Genomic DNA, 13101 nt, shown 5'->3' with positions numbered 1-13101 from the left:
AATATTATAGTAACAATACTGTGATTGCAAAATTAAAAAGGTATTTCAATGAGCAAGAGGCAGATGAAATATGACCCTAGATTTGAGCAATATTGATGAATATTTGTAAAACACTTATTTACAAACTATTCAAAATATGGGATTGAGTTTAAAATGTGTTCTTTTTTAATACAACATAGGTATTCTTGTTTACAGATTAGGAATCCTTGCTTGTTTAACATTAGAATACATATTAAGACACTTTAACACAGGCACAGAATTTGATCACCAATACTAAATTAATGATCCCTTCTGTATCACTAAATTAGGTGCTGTGGCTAAGTGGTTAAAGCGCCTGTCTCGTAAACAGGAAATCCTGAGTTCAAATCTCAGCAGCACCTTATTATTGGTCCTTACATGTAAAAATCATTTTCATCACGCAAATGTTTAATACATTTTAAAAAGAAAAGTGTTGTTCTGTGAACATTAGAATGGGTCATCTTAAATTGAAAAACTAAAAAACGTGGTATTGTGAAGATTTTCAAAGTAATGCTTTGAATGAAAAAGGGAAAAAAGAGTGACAAAGAGCAAAATAGAGATAAAAAATCATTCTAGAGTTTAAATCAAGTAATGCATTCTTAAAGAAGGCATAATTAAAACATTTATGAACAGGATAAGCAATATATCAATGAGGTGTTTATCAATAGGATCAGTATCCTCGTCTAAAGTAGTTGAGTAGAGCGTTTTCTGAACTGAGAAATGATTATGAAAGTGAAAAACTCAGGACTCTCTTGAACACCATATGGCAAACTGTTCCTTAAAGCATTTTCAAGAGGGTACTGTCGCTTAGCTGGTTAAAGCGCCTGTCTAGTAAACAGGAGATCCTGAGATCAAATCTCAGCAGTGCCTTGCTTTCCTCATTCTTGAATAAAAAATTATTTTCATTAAGTCGTCCTGCGATTCAATTAAATTAGAAAAGTCTGATTTATCTTTCGGTTGAACAGATCATCTTAAACCTAATAAAAACTGAAAGTGTTTTCAATATTATAGTAACAATACTGTGATTGCAAAATCAAAAAGGTATTTCAATGAGCAAGAGGCAGATGAAATATAACCCTAGATTTGAGCAATATTGATGAATATATGTAAAACACTTATTTATGAACTATTCAAAATATGGGATTGAGTTTAAAATGTGTTCTTTTGTAATACAACATAGCTATTCTTGTTTACAGATTAGGAATCCTTGCTTGTTTAACATTAGAATACATATTAAGACACATTAACACAGGCACAGAATTTGATCACCAATACTAAATTAATGATCCCTTCTGTATCACTAAAATAGGTGCTGTGGCTAAGTGGTTAAAGTCCCTGTCTCGGAAACAGGAAATCCTGAGTTCAAATCTCAGCAGCACCTTATTATTGGTCCTTACATGTAAAAATAATTTTCATCACGCAAATGTTTAATACATTTTAAAAAGAAAAGTGTTGTTCTGTGAACATTAGAATGGGTCATCTTAAATTGAAAAACGAAAAAACGTGGTATTGTGAAGATTTTCAAAGTAATGCTTTGAATGAAAAAGGGAAAAAAGAGTGACAAAGAGCAAAATAGAGATAAAAAATCATTCTAGAGTTGAATTCAAGTAATGCATTCTTAAAGAAGGCATAATTAAAACATTTATGAACAGGATAACCACTATATCAATGAGGTGTTTATCAATTGGATCAGTATCCTCGTCTAAACTATTTGAGTAGTGCGTTTTCTGAACTGAGAAATGATTATGAAAGTGAAAAACTCAGGTTTCTCTTGAACACCATATGGCAAACTGTTCCTTAAAGCATTTTCAAAAGGGTGCTGTGGCTTAGCTGATTAAAGCGCCTGTCTAGTAAACAGGAGATCCTGAGTTCAAATCTCAGCACCACCTTATTATTGGTCCTTACATGTAAAAATAATTTTCATCACGCAAATGTTTAATACATTTTAAAAAGAAAAGTGTTGTTCTGTGAACATTAGAATGGGTCATCTTAAATTGAAAAACAAAAAAACGTGGTATTGTGAAGATTTTCAAAGTAATGCTTTGAATGAAAAAGGGAAAAAAGAGTGACAAAGAGCAAAAGAGAGATAAAAAATCATTCTAGAGTTGAATTCAAGTAATGCATTCTTAAAGAAGGCATGATTAAAACATTTATGAACAGGATAAGCAATATATCAATGAGGTGTTTATGAATAGGATCAGTATTCTCGTCTAAACTATTTGAGTAGTGCGTTTTCTGAACTGAGAAATTATTATGAAAGTGAAAAACTCGGTTTCTCTTGAACACCATATGGCAAACTGTTCCTTAAAGCATTTTCAGGAGGGTGCTTTGGCTTAGCTGGTTAAAGCGCCTGTCTAGTAAACAGGAGATCCTGTGTTCAAATCTCAGCAGTGCCTTGCTTTCCTCATTCTTAAATAAAAAATTATTTTCATTAAGTCGTCCTGCGATTCAATTAAATTAGAAAAGTCTGATTTATCTTTCGGTTGAACAGATCATCTTAAACCTAATAAAAACTGAAAGTGTTTTTAATATTATAGTAACAATACTGTGATTGCAAAATTAAAAAGGTATTTCAATGAGCAAGAGGCAGATGAAATATGACCCTAGATTTGAGCAATATTGATGAATATTTGTAAAACACTTATTTATAAACTATTCAAAATATGGGATTGAGTTTAAAATGTGTTCTTTTTTAATACAACATAGGTATTCTTGTTTACAGATTAGGAATCCTTGCTTGTTTAACATTAGAATCATATTAAGACACTTTAACACAGGCACAGAATTTGATCACCAATACTAAATTAATGATCCCTTCTGTATCACTAAATTAGGTGCTGTGGCTAAGTGGTTAAAGCGCCTGTCTCGTAAACAGGAAATCCTGAGTTCAAATCTCAGCAGCACCTTATTATTGGTCCTTACATGTAAAAATAATTTTCATCACGCAAATGTTTAATACATTTTAAAAAGAAAAGTGTTGTTCTGTGAACATTAGAATGGGTCATCTTAAATTGAAAAACTAAAAAACGTGGTATTGTGAAGATTTTCAAAGTAATGCTTTGAATGAAAAAGGGAAAAAATAGTGACAAAGAGCAAAATAGAGATAAAAAATCTTTCTAGAGTTGAAATCAAGTAATGCATTCTTAAAGAAGGCATAATTAAAACATTTATGAACAGGATAAGCAATATATCAATGAGGTGTTTATCAATAGGATCAGTATCCTCGTCTAAAGTAGTTGAGTAGAGCGTTTTCTGAACTGAGAAATGATTATGAAAGTGAAAAACTCAGGATTCTCTTGAACACCATATGGCAAACTGTTCCTTAAAGCATTTTCAAGAGGGTGCTGTCGCTTAGCTGGTTAAAGCGCCTGTCTAGTAAACAGGAGATCCTGAGTTCAAATCTCAGCAGTGCCTTGCTTTCCTCATTCTTAAATAAAAAAACTATTTTCATTAATTCGTCCTGCGATTCAATTAAATTAGAAAAGTCTGATTTATCTTTCGGTTGAACAGATCATCTTAAACCTAATAAAAACTGAAAGTGTTTTCAATATTATAGTAACAATACTGTGATTGCAAAAATCAAAAAGGTATTTCAATGAGCAAGAGGCAGATGAAATATAACCCTAGATTTGAGCAATATTGATTAATATATGTAAAACACTTATTTATGAACTATTCAAAATATGGGATTGAGTTTAAAATGTGTTCTTTTGTAATACAACATAGCTATTCCTGTTTACAGATTGGGAATCCTTGCTTGTTTAACATTAGAATACATATTAAGACACTTTAACACAGGCACAGAATTTGATCACCAATACTAAATTAATGATCCCTTCTGTATCACTAAAATAGGTGCTGTGGCTAAGTGGTTAAAGCGCCTGTCTCGTAAACAGGAAATCCTGAGTTCAAATCTCAGCAGCACCTTATTATTGGTCCTTACATGTAAAAATAATTTTCGTCACGCAAATGTTTAATACATTTAAAAAGAAAAGTGTTGTTCTGTGAACATTAGAATGGGTCATCTTAAATTGAAAAACAAAAAAACATGGTATTGTGAAGATTTTCAAAGTAATGCTTTGAATGAAAAAGGGAAAAAAGAGTGACTAAGAGCAAAATAGAGATTAAAAATCATTCTAGAGTTGAATTCAAGTAATGCATTCTTAAAGAAGGCATAATTAAAACATTTATGAACAGGATAAGCAATATATCAATGAGGTGTTTATCAATAGGATCAGTATCCTCGTCTAAACTATTTGAGTAGTGCGTTTTCTGAACTGAGAAATGATTATGAAAGTGAAAAACTCAGGTTTCTCTTGAACACCATATGGCAAACTGTTCCTTAAAACTTTTTCAAGAGGGTGCTGTGGCTTAGCTGGTTAAAGCGCCTGTCTAGTAAACAGGAGATCCTGAGTTCAAATCTCAGCAGTGCCTTGCTTTCCTCATTCTTAAATAAAAAATTATTTTCATTAAGTCGTCCTGCGATTCATTTAAATTAGAAAAGTCTGATTTATCTTTCGGTTGAACAGATCATCTTAAACCTAATAAAAACTGAAAGTGTTTTCAATATTATAGTAACAATACTGTGATTGCAAAATCAAAAAGGTATTTCAATGAGCAAGAGGCAGATGAAATATGACCCTAGATTTGAGCAATATTGATGAATATATGTAAAACACTTATTTATAAACTATTCAAAATATGGGATTGAGTTTAAAATGTGTTCTTTTTTAATACAACATAGCTATTCTTGTTTACAGATTAGGAATCCTTGCTTGTTTAACATTAGAATACATATTAAGACACTTTAACACAGGCACAGAAGTTGATCACCAATCCTAAATTAATGATCCCTTCTGTAGCACTAAAGTAGGTGCTGTGGCTAAGTGGTTAAAGCGCCTGTCTCGTAAACAGGAAATCCTGACTTCAAATCTCAGCAGCACCTTATTATTGGTCCTTACATGTAAAAATAATTTTCATCACGCAAATGTTTAATACATTTTAAAAAGAAAAGTGTTGTTCTGTGAACATTAGAATGGGTCATCTTAAATTGAAAAACTAAAAAACGTGGTATTGTGAAGATTTTCAAAGTAATGCTTTAAATGAAAAAGGGAAAAAAGAGTGACAAAGAGCAAAATAGAGATGAAAAATCATTCTAGAGTTGAAATCAAGTAATGCATTCTTAAAGAAGGCATAATTAAAACATTTATGAACAGGATAAGCAATATATCAATGAGGTGTTTATGAATAGGATCAGTATCCTCGTCTAAACTATTTGAGTAGAGCGTTTTCTGAACTGAGAAATGATTATGAAAGTGAAAAACTCAGGATTCTCTTGAACACCATATGGCAAACTGTTCCTTAAAGCATGTTCAAGAGGGTGCTGTTGCTTAGCTGGTTAAAGCCCCTGTCTAGTAAACAGGAGATCCTGAGTTCAAATTTCAGCAGTCCTTTGCTTTCCTCATTCTTAAATAAAAAACTATTTTCATTAATTCGTCCTGCGATTCAATTAAATTAGAAAAGTCTGATTTATTTTTCGGTTGAACAGATCATCTTAAACCTAATAAAAACTGAAAGTGTTTTCAATATTATAGTAACAATACTGTGATTGCAAAAATCAAAAAGGTATTTCAATGAGCAAGAGGCAGATGAAATATAACCCTAGATTTTAGCAATATTGATGAATATATGTAAAACACTTATTTATGAACTATTCAAAATATGGGATTGAGTTTAAAATGTGTTCTTTTTTAATACAACATAGCTATTCTTGTTTACAGATTAGGAATCCTTGCTTGTTTAACATTAGAATACTTATTAAGACACTTTAACACAGGCACAGAATTTGATCACCAATACTAAATTAATGATCCCTTCTGTATCACTAAAATAGGTGCTGTGGCTAGTGGTTAAAGCACCTGTCTCGTAACCAGGAAATCCTGAGTTCAAATCTCAGCAGCACCTTATTATTGGTCCTTACATGTAAAAATAATTTTCATCACGCAAATGTTTAATACATTTTAAAAAGAAAAGTGTTGTTCTGTGAACATTAGAATGGGTCATCTTAAATTGAAAAACAAAAAAATGTGGTATTGTTAAGATTTTCAAAGTAATGCTTTGAATGAAAAAGGGAAAAAGGAGTGACAAAGAGCAAAATAGAGATAAAAAATCATTCTAGAGTTGAATTCAAGCAATGCACTCTTAAAGAAGGCATAATTAAAACATTTATGAACAGGATAAGCAATATATCAATGAGGTGTTTATCAATAGGATCAGTATCCTCGTCTAAACTATTTGAGTAGTGCGTTTTCTGAACTGAGAAATGATTATGAAAGTGAAAAACTCAGGTTTCTCTTGAACACCATATGGCAAACTGTTCCTTAAAGCTTTTTCAAGAGGGTGCTGTGGCTTAGCTGGTTAAAGCGCATGTCTAGTAAACAGGAGATCCTGTGTTCAAATCTCAGCAGTGCCTTGCTTTCCTCATTCTTAAATAAAAAATTATTTTCATTAAGTCGTCCTGCGATTCAATTAAATTAGAAAAGTCTGATTTATCTTTCGGTTGAACAGATCATCTTAAACCTAATAAAAACTGAAAGTGTTTTTAATATTATAGTAACAATGCTGTGATTGCAAAATTAAAAAGGTATTTCAATGAGCAAGAGGCAGATGAAATATGACCCTAGATTTGAGCAATATTGATGAATATTTGTAAAACACTTATTTATAAACTATTCAAAATATGGGATTGAGTTTAAAATGTGTTCTTTTTTAATACAACATAGGTATTCTTGTTTACAGATTAGGAATCCTTGCTTGTTTAACATTAGAATACATATTAAGACACTTTAACACAGGCACAGAATTTGATCACCAATACTAAATTAATGATCCCTTCTGTATCACTAAATTAGGTGCTGTGGCTAAGTGGTTAAAGCGCCTGTCTCGTAAACACGAAATCCTGAGTTCAAATCTCAGCAGCACCTTATTATTGGTCCTTACATGTAAAAATAATTTTCATCACGCAAATGTTTAATACATTTTAAAAAGAAAAGTGTTGTTCTGTGAACATTAGAATGGGTCATCTTAAATTGAAAAACTAAAAAACGTGGTATTGTGAAGATTTTCAAAGTAATGCTTTGAATGAAAAAGGGAAAAAAGAGTGACAAAGAGCAAAAAAGAGATAAAAAATCATTCTAGAGTTGAAATCAAGTAATGCATTCTTAAAGAAGGCATAATTAAAACATTTATGAACAGGATAAGCAATATATCAATGAGGTGTTTATCAATAGGATCAGTATCCTCGTCTAAAGTAGTTGAGTAGAGCGTTTTCTGAACTGAGAAATGATTATGAAAGTGAAAAACTCAGGTTTCTCTTGAACACAATATGGCAAACTGTTCCTTAAAACATTTTCAAGAGGGTGCTGTGCCTTGGCTGGTTAAAGCGCCTGTCTAGTAAACAGGAGATCCTGAGTTCAAATCTCAGCAGTGCCTCATTCTTAAATAAAAAACTATTTTCATTAATTCGTCCTGCGATTCAATTAAATTAGAAAAGTCTGATTTATCTATCGGTTGAACAGATCATCTTAAACCTAATAAAAACTGAAAGTGTTTTCAATATTATAGTAACAATACTGTGATTGCAAAATCAAAAAGGTATTTCAATGAGCAAGAGGCAAATGAAATATAACCCTAGATTTGAGCAATATTGATGAATATATATAAAACACTTATTCATGAACTATTCAAAATATGGGATTGAGTTTAAAATGTGTTCTTTTTTAATACAACATAGCTATTCTTGTTTACAGATTAGGAATCCTTGCTTTTTTAACATTAGAATACATATTAAGACACTTTAACACAGGCACAGAATTTGATCACCAATACTAAATGAATGATCCCTTCTATATCCCTAAAGTAGGTGCTGTGGCTAAGTGGTTAAAGCGCCTGTCTCGTAAACAGGAAATCCTGAGTTCAAATCTCAGCAGCACCTTATTATTGGTCCTTACATGTAAAAATAATTTTCATTACGCAACTGTTTAAGACATTTTAAAAAGAAAAGTATTGTTCTGTGAACATTAGAATGGGTCATCTTAAATTGAAAAACAAAAAAACGTGGTGTTGTGAAGATTTTCAAAGTAATGTTTTGAATGAAAAAGGGAAAAAAGAGTGACAAAGAGCAAAATAGAGATAAAAAATCATTCTAGAGTTGAATTCAAGTAATGCATTCTTAAAGAAGGCATGATTAAAACATTTATGAACAAGATAAGCAATATATCAATGAGGTGTTTATGAATAGGATCAGTATCCTCGTCTAAAGTAGTTGAGTAGAGCGTTTTCTGAACTGAGAAATGATTATGAAAGTGAAAAACTCAGGATTCTCTTGAACACCATATGGCAAACTGTTCCTTAAAGCATTTTCAAGAGGGTGCTGTGGCTTAGCTGGTTAAAGCGCCTGTCTATTAAACAGGAGATCCTGAGTTCAAATCTCAGCAGTGCCTTGCTTTCCTCATTCTTATATAAAAAACTATTTTCATTAAGTCGTCCTGTGATTCAATTCAATTAGAAAAGTCTGATTTATCTTTCGGTTGAACAGATCATCTTAAACCTAATAAAAACTGAAAGTGTTTTCAATATTATAGTAACACTACTGTGATTGCAAAAATCAAAAAGGTATTTCAATGAGCAAAAGGCAGATGAAATATAACCCTAGATTTGAGCAATATTGATGAATATATGTAAAACACTTATTTATGAACTATACAAAATATGGGATTGAGTTTAAAATGTGTTCTTTTGTAATACAACATAGATATTCTTGTTTACAGATTAGGAATCCTTGCTTGTTTAACATTAGAATACTTATTAAGACACTTTAACACGGGCACAGAATTTGATCACCAATACTAAATTAATGATCCCTTCTGTATCACTAAAATAGGTGCTGTGGCTAAGTGGTTAAAGCACCTGTCTCGTAACCAGGAAATCCTGAGTTCAAATCTCAGCAGCACCTTATTATTGGTCCTTACATGTAAAAATAATTTTCATCACGCAAATGTTTAATACATTTTAAAAAGAAAAGTGTTGTTCTGTGAACATTAGAATGGGTCATCTTAAATTGAAAAACAAAAAAACGTGGTATTGTTAAGATTTTCAAAGTAATGCTTTGAATGAAAAAGGGAAAAAGGAGTGACAAAGAGCAAAATAGAGATAAAAAATCATTCTAGAGTTGAATTCAAGCAATGCACTCTTAAAGAAGGCATAATTAAAACATTTATGAACAGGATAAGCAATATATCAATGAGGTGTTTATCAATAGGATCAGTATCCTCGTCTAAACTATTTGAGTAGTGCGTTTTCTGAACTGAGAAATGATTAAGAAAGTGAAAAACTCAGGTTTCTCTTGAACACCATATGGCAAACTGTTCCTTAAAGCTTTTTCAAGAGGGTGTTGTGGCTTAGCTGGTTAAAGCGCATGTCTAGTAAACAGGAGATCCTGAGTTCAAATCTCATTAGTGCCTTGCTTTCCTCCTTCTTAAATAAAAAATTATTTTCATTAAGTCGTCATGCGATTCAATTAAATTAGAAAAGTCTGATTTATCTTTCGGTTGAACAGATCATCTTAAACCTAATAAAAACTGAAAGTGTTTTCAATATTATAGTAACAATACTGTGATTGCAAATTCAAAAAGGTATTTCAATGAGCAAGAGGCAAATGAAATATAACCCTAGATTTGAGCAATATTGATGAATATATATAAAACACTTATTCATGAACTATTCAAAATATGGGATTGAGTTTAAAATGTGTTCTTTTTTAATACAACATAGCTATTCTTGTTTACAGATTAGGAATCCTTGCTTTTTTAACATTAGAATACATATTAAGACACTTTAACACAGGCACAGAATTTGATCACCAATACTAAATGAATGATCCCTTCTATATCCCTAAAGTAGGTGCTGTGGCTAAGTTGTTAAAGCGCCTGTCTCGTGAACAGGAAACCCTGAGTTCAAATCTCAGCAGCACCTTATTATTGGTCCTTACATGTAAAAATAATTTTCATTACGCAACTGTTTAAGACATTTTAAAAAGAAAAGTATTGTTCTGTGAACATTAGAATGGGTCATCTTAAATTGAAAAACAAAAAAACGTGGTATTGTTAAGATTTTCAAAGTAATGCTTTGAATGAAAAAGGGAAAAAGGAGTGACAAAGAGCAAAATAGAGATAAAAAATCATTCTAAAGTTGAATTCAAGCAATGCACTCTTAAAGAAGGCATAATTAAAACATTTATGAACAGGATAAGCAATATATCAATGAGATGTTTATCAATAGGATCAGTATCCTCGTCTAAACTATTTGAGTAGTGCGTTTTCTGAACTGAGAAATGATTATGAAAGTGAAAAACTCAGGTTTCTCTTGAACACCATATGGCAAACTGTTCCTTAAAGCTTTTTCAAGAGGGTGCTGTGGCTTAGCTGGTTAAAGCGCCTGTTTATTAAACAGGAGATCCTGAGTTCAAATCTCAGCAGTGCCTTGCTTTCCTCATTCTTATATAAAAAACTATTTTCATTAAGTCGTCCTGTGATTCAATTCAATTAGAAAAGTCTGATTTATCTTTCGGTTGAACAGATCATCTTAAACCTAATAAAAACTGAAAGTGTTTTCAATATTATAGTAACACTACTGTGATTGCAAAAATCAAAAAGGTATTTCAATGAGCAAGAGGCAGATGAAATATAACCCTAGATTTGAGCAATATTGATGAATATATGTAAAACACTTATTTATGAACTATTCAAAATATGGGATTGAGTTTAAAATGTGTTCTTTTGTAATACAACATAGATATTCTTGTTTACAGATTAGGAATCCTTGCTTGTTTAACATTAGAATACATATTAAGACACTTTAACACAGGCACAGAATTTGATCACCAATACTAAATTAATTATCCCTTCTGTATCACTAAAATAGGTGCTGTGGCTAAGTGGTTAAAGCGCCTGTCTCGTAAACAGGAAATCCTGAGTTCAAATCTCAGCAACACCTTGTTATTGGTCCTTACATGTAAAAATAATTTTCATCACGCAAATGTTTAATACATTTTAAAAAGAAAAGTGTTGTTCTGTGAACATTAGAATGGGTCATCTTAAATTGAAAAACAAAAAAACGTGGTATTGTGAAGATTTTCAAAATAATGCTTTGAATGAAAAAGGGAAAAAAGAGTGACAAAGAGCAAAAAAGAGATAAAAAATCATTCTAGAGATGAATTCAAGTAATGCATTCTTAAAGAAGGCATAATTAAAACATTTATGAACAGGATAAGCAATATATCAATGAGGTGTTTATGAATAGGATCAGTATCCTCGTCTAAAGTAGTTGAGTAGAGCGTTTTCTGAACTGAGAAATGATTATGAAAGTGAAAAACTCAGGTTTCTCTTGAACACCATATGGCAAACTGTTCCTTAAAGCATTTTCAAGAGGGTGCTGTGGCTTAGCTGGTTAAAGCGCCTGTCTAGTAAACAGGAGATCCTGAGTTCAAATCTCAGCAGTGCCTTGCTTTCCTCATTCTTATATAAAAAACTATTTTCATTAAGTCGTCCTGTGATTCAATTCAATTAGAAAAGTCTGATTTATCTTTCGGTTGAACAGATCATCTTAAACCTAATAAAAACTGAAAGTGTTTTCAATATTATAGTAACACTACTGTGATTGCAAAAATCAAAAAGGTATTTCAATGAGCAAGAGGCAGATGAAATATAACCCTAGATTTGAGCAATATTGATGAATATTTGTAAAACACTTATTTATGAACTATTCAAAATATGGGATTGAGTTTAAAATGTGTTCTTTTGTAATGCAACATAGATATTCTTGTTTACAGATTAGGAATCCTTGCTTGTTTAACATTAGAATACATATTAAGACACTTTAACACAGGCACAGAATTTGATCACCAATACTAAATTAATGATCCCTTCTGTATCACTAAAATAGGTGTTGTGGCTAAGTGGTTAAAGCGCCTGTCTCGTAAACAGGAAATCCTGAGTTCAAATCTCAGCAGCACCTTAATATTGGTCCTTACATGTAATAATAATTTTCATCACGCAAATGTTTAATACATTTTAAAAAGAAAAGTGTTGTTCTGTGAACATTAGAATGGGTAATCTTAAATTGAAAAACAAAAAAACGTGGTATTGTGAAGATTTTCAAAGTAATGCTTTGAATGAAAAAGGGAAAAAAGAGTGACAAAGAGCAAAATAGAGATAAAAAATCATTCTAGAGTTGAAATCAAGTAATGCATTCTTAAAGAAGGCATAATTAAAACATTTATGAACAGGATAAGCAATATATCAATGAGGTGTTTATCAATAGGATCAGTATCCTCGTCTAAAGTAGTTGAGTAGAGCGTTTTCTGAACTGAGAAATGATTATGAAAGTGAAAAACTCAGGATTCTCTTGAACACCATATGGCAAACTGTTCCTTAAAGCATTTTCAAGAGGGTGCTGTGGCTTAGCTAGTTAAAGCGCCTGTCTAGTAAACAAGAGATCCTGAGTTCAAATCTCAGCAGTGCCTTGCTTTCCTCCTTCTTAAATAAAAAACTATTTTCATTAATTCGTCCTGCGATTCAATTAAATTAGAAAAGTTTGATTTATCTTTCGGTTGAACAGATCAACTTAAACCTAATAAAAACTGAAAGTGTTTTCAATATTATAGTAACAATACTGTGATTGCAAAATCAAAAAGTTATTTCAATGAGCAAGAGGCAGATGAAATATAACCCTAGATTTGAGCAATATTGATGAATATATGTAAAACACTTATTTATGATAAAGCCCAATTTGCCAAACGCAGACACGCCTGGGCTACAATGTCCTCATATGGTCGGTTAGCTCCCGCTTCTTACCTATCCTGCACCTACTCCTTGCACCTAAAAACTAGCTTTATGGCCGCCAGACTAGGCGAATGGCAATTTCTAAAAGATCTTCCCGTCTGGCGCCGTCCGTCAGTGGACGTAATCTGCAGGGGGTGCGGCTTGTCTCCCGAAACCATGGAGCATATAGTCTGTCTTTGCCCAT

At 31.9% G+C, this 13101-nt stretch overlaps 15 non-coding genes across 15 annotated transcripts; all 15 read left to right on the top strand.

Annotated features, from left to right (window-relative positions):
* The first annotated feature begins 307 nt into the window (after positions 1 to 307).
* Positions 308 to 380, top strand: TRNAT-CGU (transfer RNA threonine (anticodon CGU)). Its single transcript has one exon. It is a non-coding gene; the product is annotated as a tRNA-Thr (tRNA).
* Positions 381 to 1326: 946 nt separating this feature from the next.
* Positions 1327 to 1399, top strand: TRNAP-CGG (transfer RNA proline (anticodon CGG)). The gene has a single exon. It is a non-coding gene; the product is annotated as a tRNA-Pro (tRNA).
* Positions 1400 to 2851: 1452 nt separating this feature from the next.
* On the top strand, positions 2852 to 2924 carry TRNAT-CGU (transfer RNA threonine (anticodon CGU)). The gene has a single exon. It is a non-coding gene; the product is annotated as a tRNA-Thr (tRNA).
* A 948-nt stretch (positions 2925 to 3872) lies between these two features.
* On the top strand, positions 3873 to 3945 carry TRNAT-CGU (transfer RNA threonine (anticodon CGU)). Its single transcript has one exon. It is a non-coding gene; the product is annotated as a tRNA-Thr (tRNA).
* A 433-nt stretch (positions 3946 to 4378) lies between these two features.
* TRNAT-AGU (transfer RNA threonine (anticodon AGU)) lies at positions 4379 to 4452 on the top strand. Its single transcript has one exon. It is a non-coding gene; the product is annotated as a tRNA-Thr (tRNA).
* A 438-nt stretch (positions 4453 to 4890) lies between these two features.
* TRNAT-CGU (transfer RNA threonine (anticodon CGU)) lies at positions 4891 to 4963 on the top strand. Its single transcript has one exon. It is a non-coding gene; the product is annotated as a tRNA-Thr (tRNA).
* A 1965-nt stretch (positions 4964 to 6928) lies between these two features.
* Positions 6929 to 7001, top strand: TRNAT-CGU (transfer RNA threonine (anticodon CGU)). Its single transcript has one exon. It is a non-coding gene; the product is annotated as a tRNA-Thr (tRNA).
* Positions 7002 to 7938: 937 nt separating this feature from the next.
* TRNAT-CGU (transfer RNA threonine (anticodon CGU)) lies at positions 7939 to 8011 on the top strand. Its single transcript has one exon. It is a non-coding gene; the product is annotated as a tRNA-Thr (tRNA).
* A 434-nt stretch (positions 8012 to 8445) lies between these two features.
* TRNAN-AUU (transfer RNA asparagine (anticodon AUU)) lies at positions 8446 to 8519 on the top strand. The gene has a single exon. It is a non-coding gene; the product is annotated as a tRNA-Asn (tRNA).
* Positions 8520 to 8958: 439 nt separating this feature from the next.
* On the top strand, positions 8959 to 9031 carry TRNAT-CGU (transfer RNA threonine (anticodon CGU)). The gene has a single exon. It is a non-coding gene; the product is annotated as a tRNA-Thr (tRNA).
* A 946-nt stretch (positions 9032 to 9977) lies between these two features.
* Positions 9978 to 10050, top strand: TRNAT-CGU (transfer RNA threonine (anticodon CGU)). The gene has a single exon. It is a non-coding gene; the product is annotated as a tRNA-Thr (tRNA).
* Positions 10051 to 10484: 434 nt separating this feature from the next.
* TRNAN-AUU (transfer RNA asparagine (anticodon AUU)) lies at positions 10485 to 10558 on the top strand. The gene has a single exon. It is a non-coding gene; the product is annotated as a tRNA-Asn (tRNA).
* A 439-nt stretch (positions 10559 to 10997) lies between these two features.
* On the top strand, positions 10998 to 11070 carry TRNAT-CGU (transfer RNA threonine (anticodon CGU)). Its single transcript has one exon. It is a non-coding gene; the product is annotated as a tRNA-Thr (tRNA).
* A 434-nt stretch (positions 11071 to 11504) lies between these two features.
* Positions 11505 to 11578, top strand: TRNAT-AGU (transfer RNA threonine (anticodon AGU)). Its single transcript has one exon. It is a non-coding gene; the product is annotated as a tRNA-Thr (tRNA).
* A 439-nt stretch (positions 11579 to 12017) lies between these two features.
* TRNAT-CGU (transfer RNA threonine (anticodon CGU)) lies at positions 12018 to 12090 on the top strand. The gene has a single exon. It is a non-coding gene; the product is annotated as a tRNA-Thr (tRNA).
* Positions 12091 to 13101: the final 1011 nt, after the last annotated feature.

This window comes from Triturus cristatus, chromosome 8, assembly GCF_964204655.1.
Source record: "Triturus cristatus chromosome 8, aTriCri1.1, whole genome shotgun sequence".
Classification (NCBI taxonomy): domain Eukaryota; kingdom Metazoa; phylum Chordata; class Amphibia; order Caudata; family Salamandridae; genus Triturus; species Triturus cristatus.
Note: the sequence above shows the minus strand (reverse complement) of the source record. Positions and strands in the feature narration are given on the sequence as shown.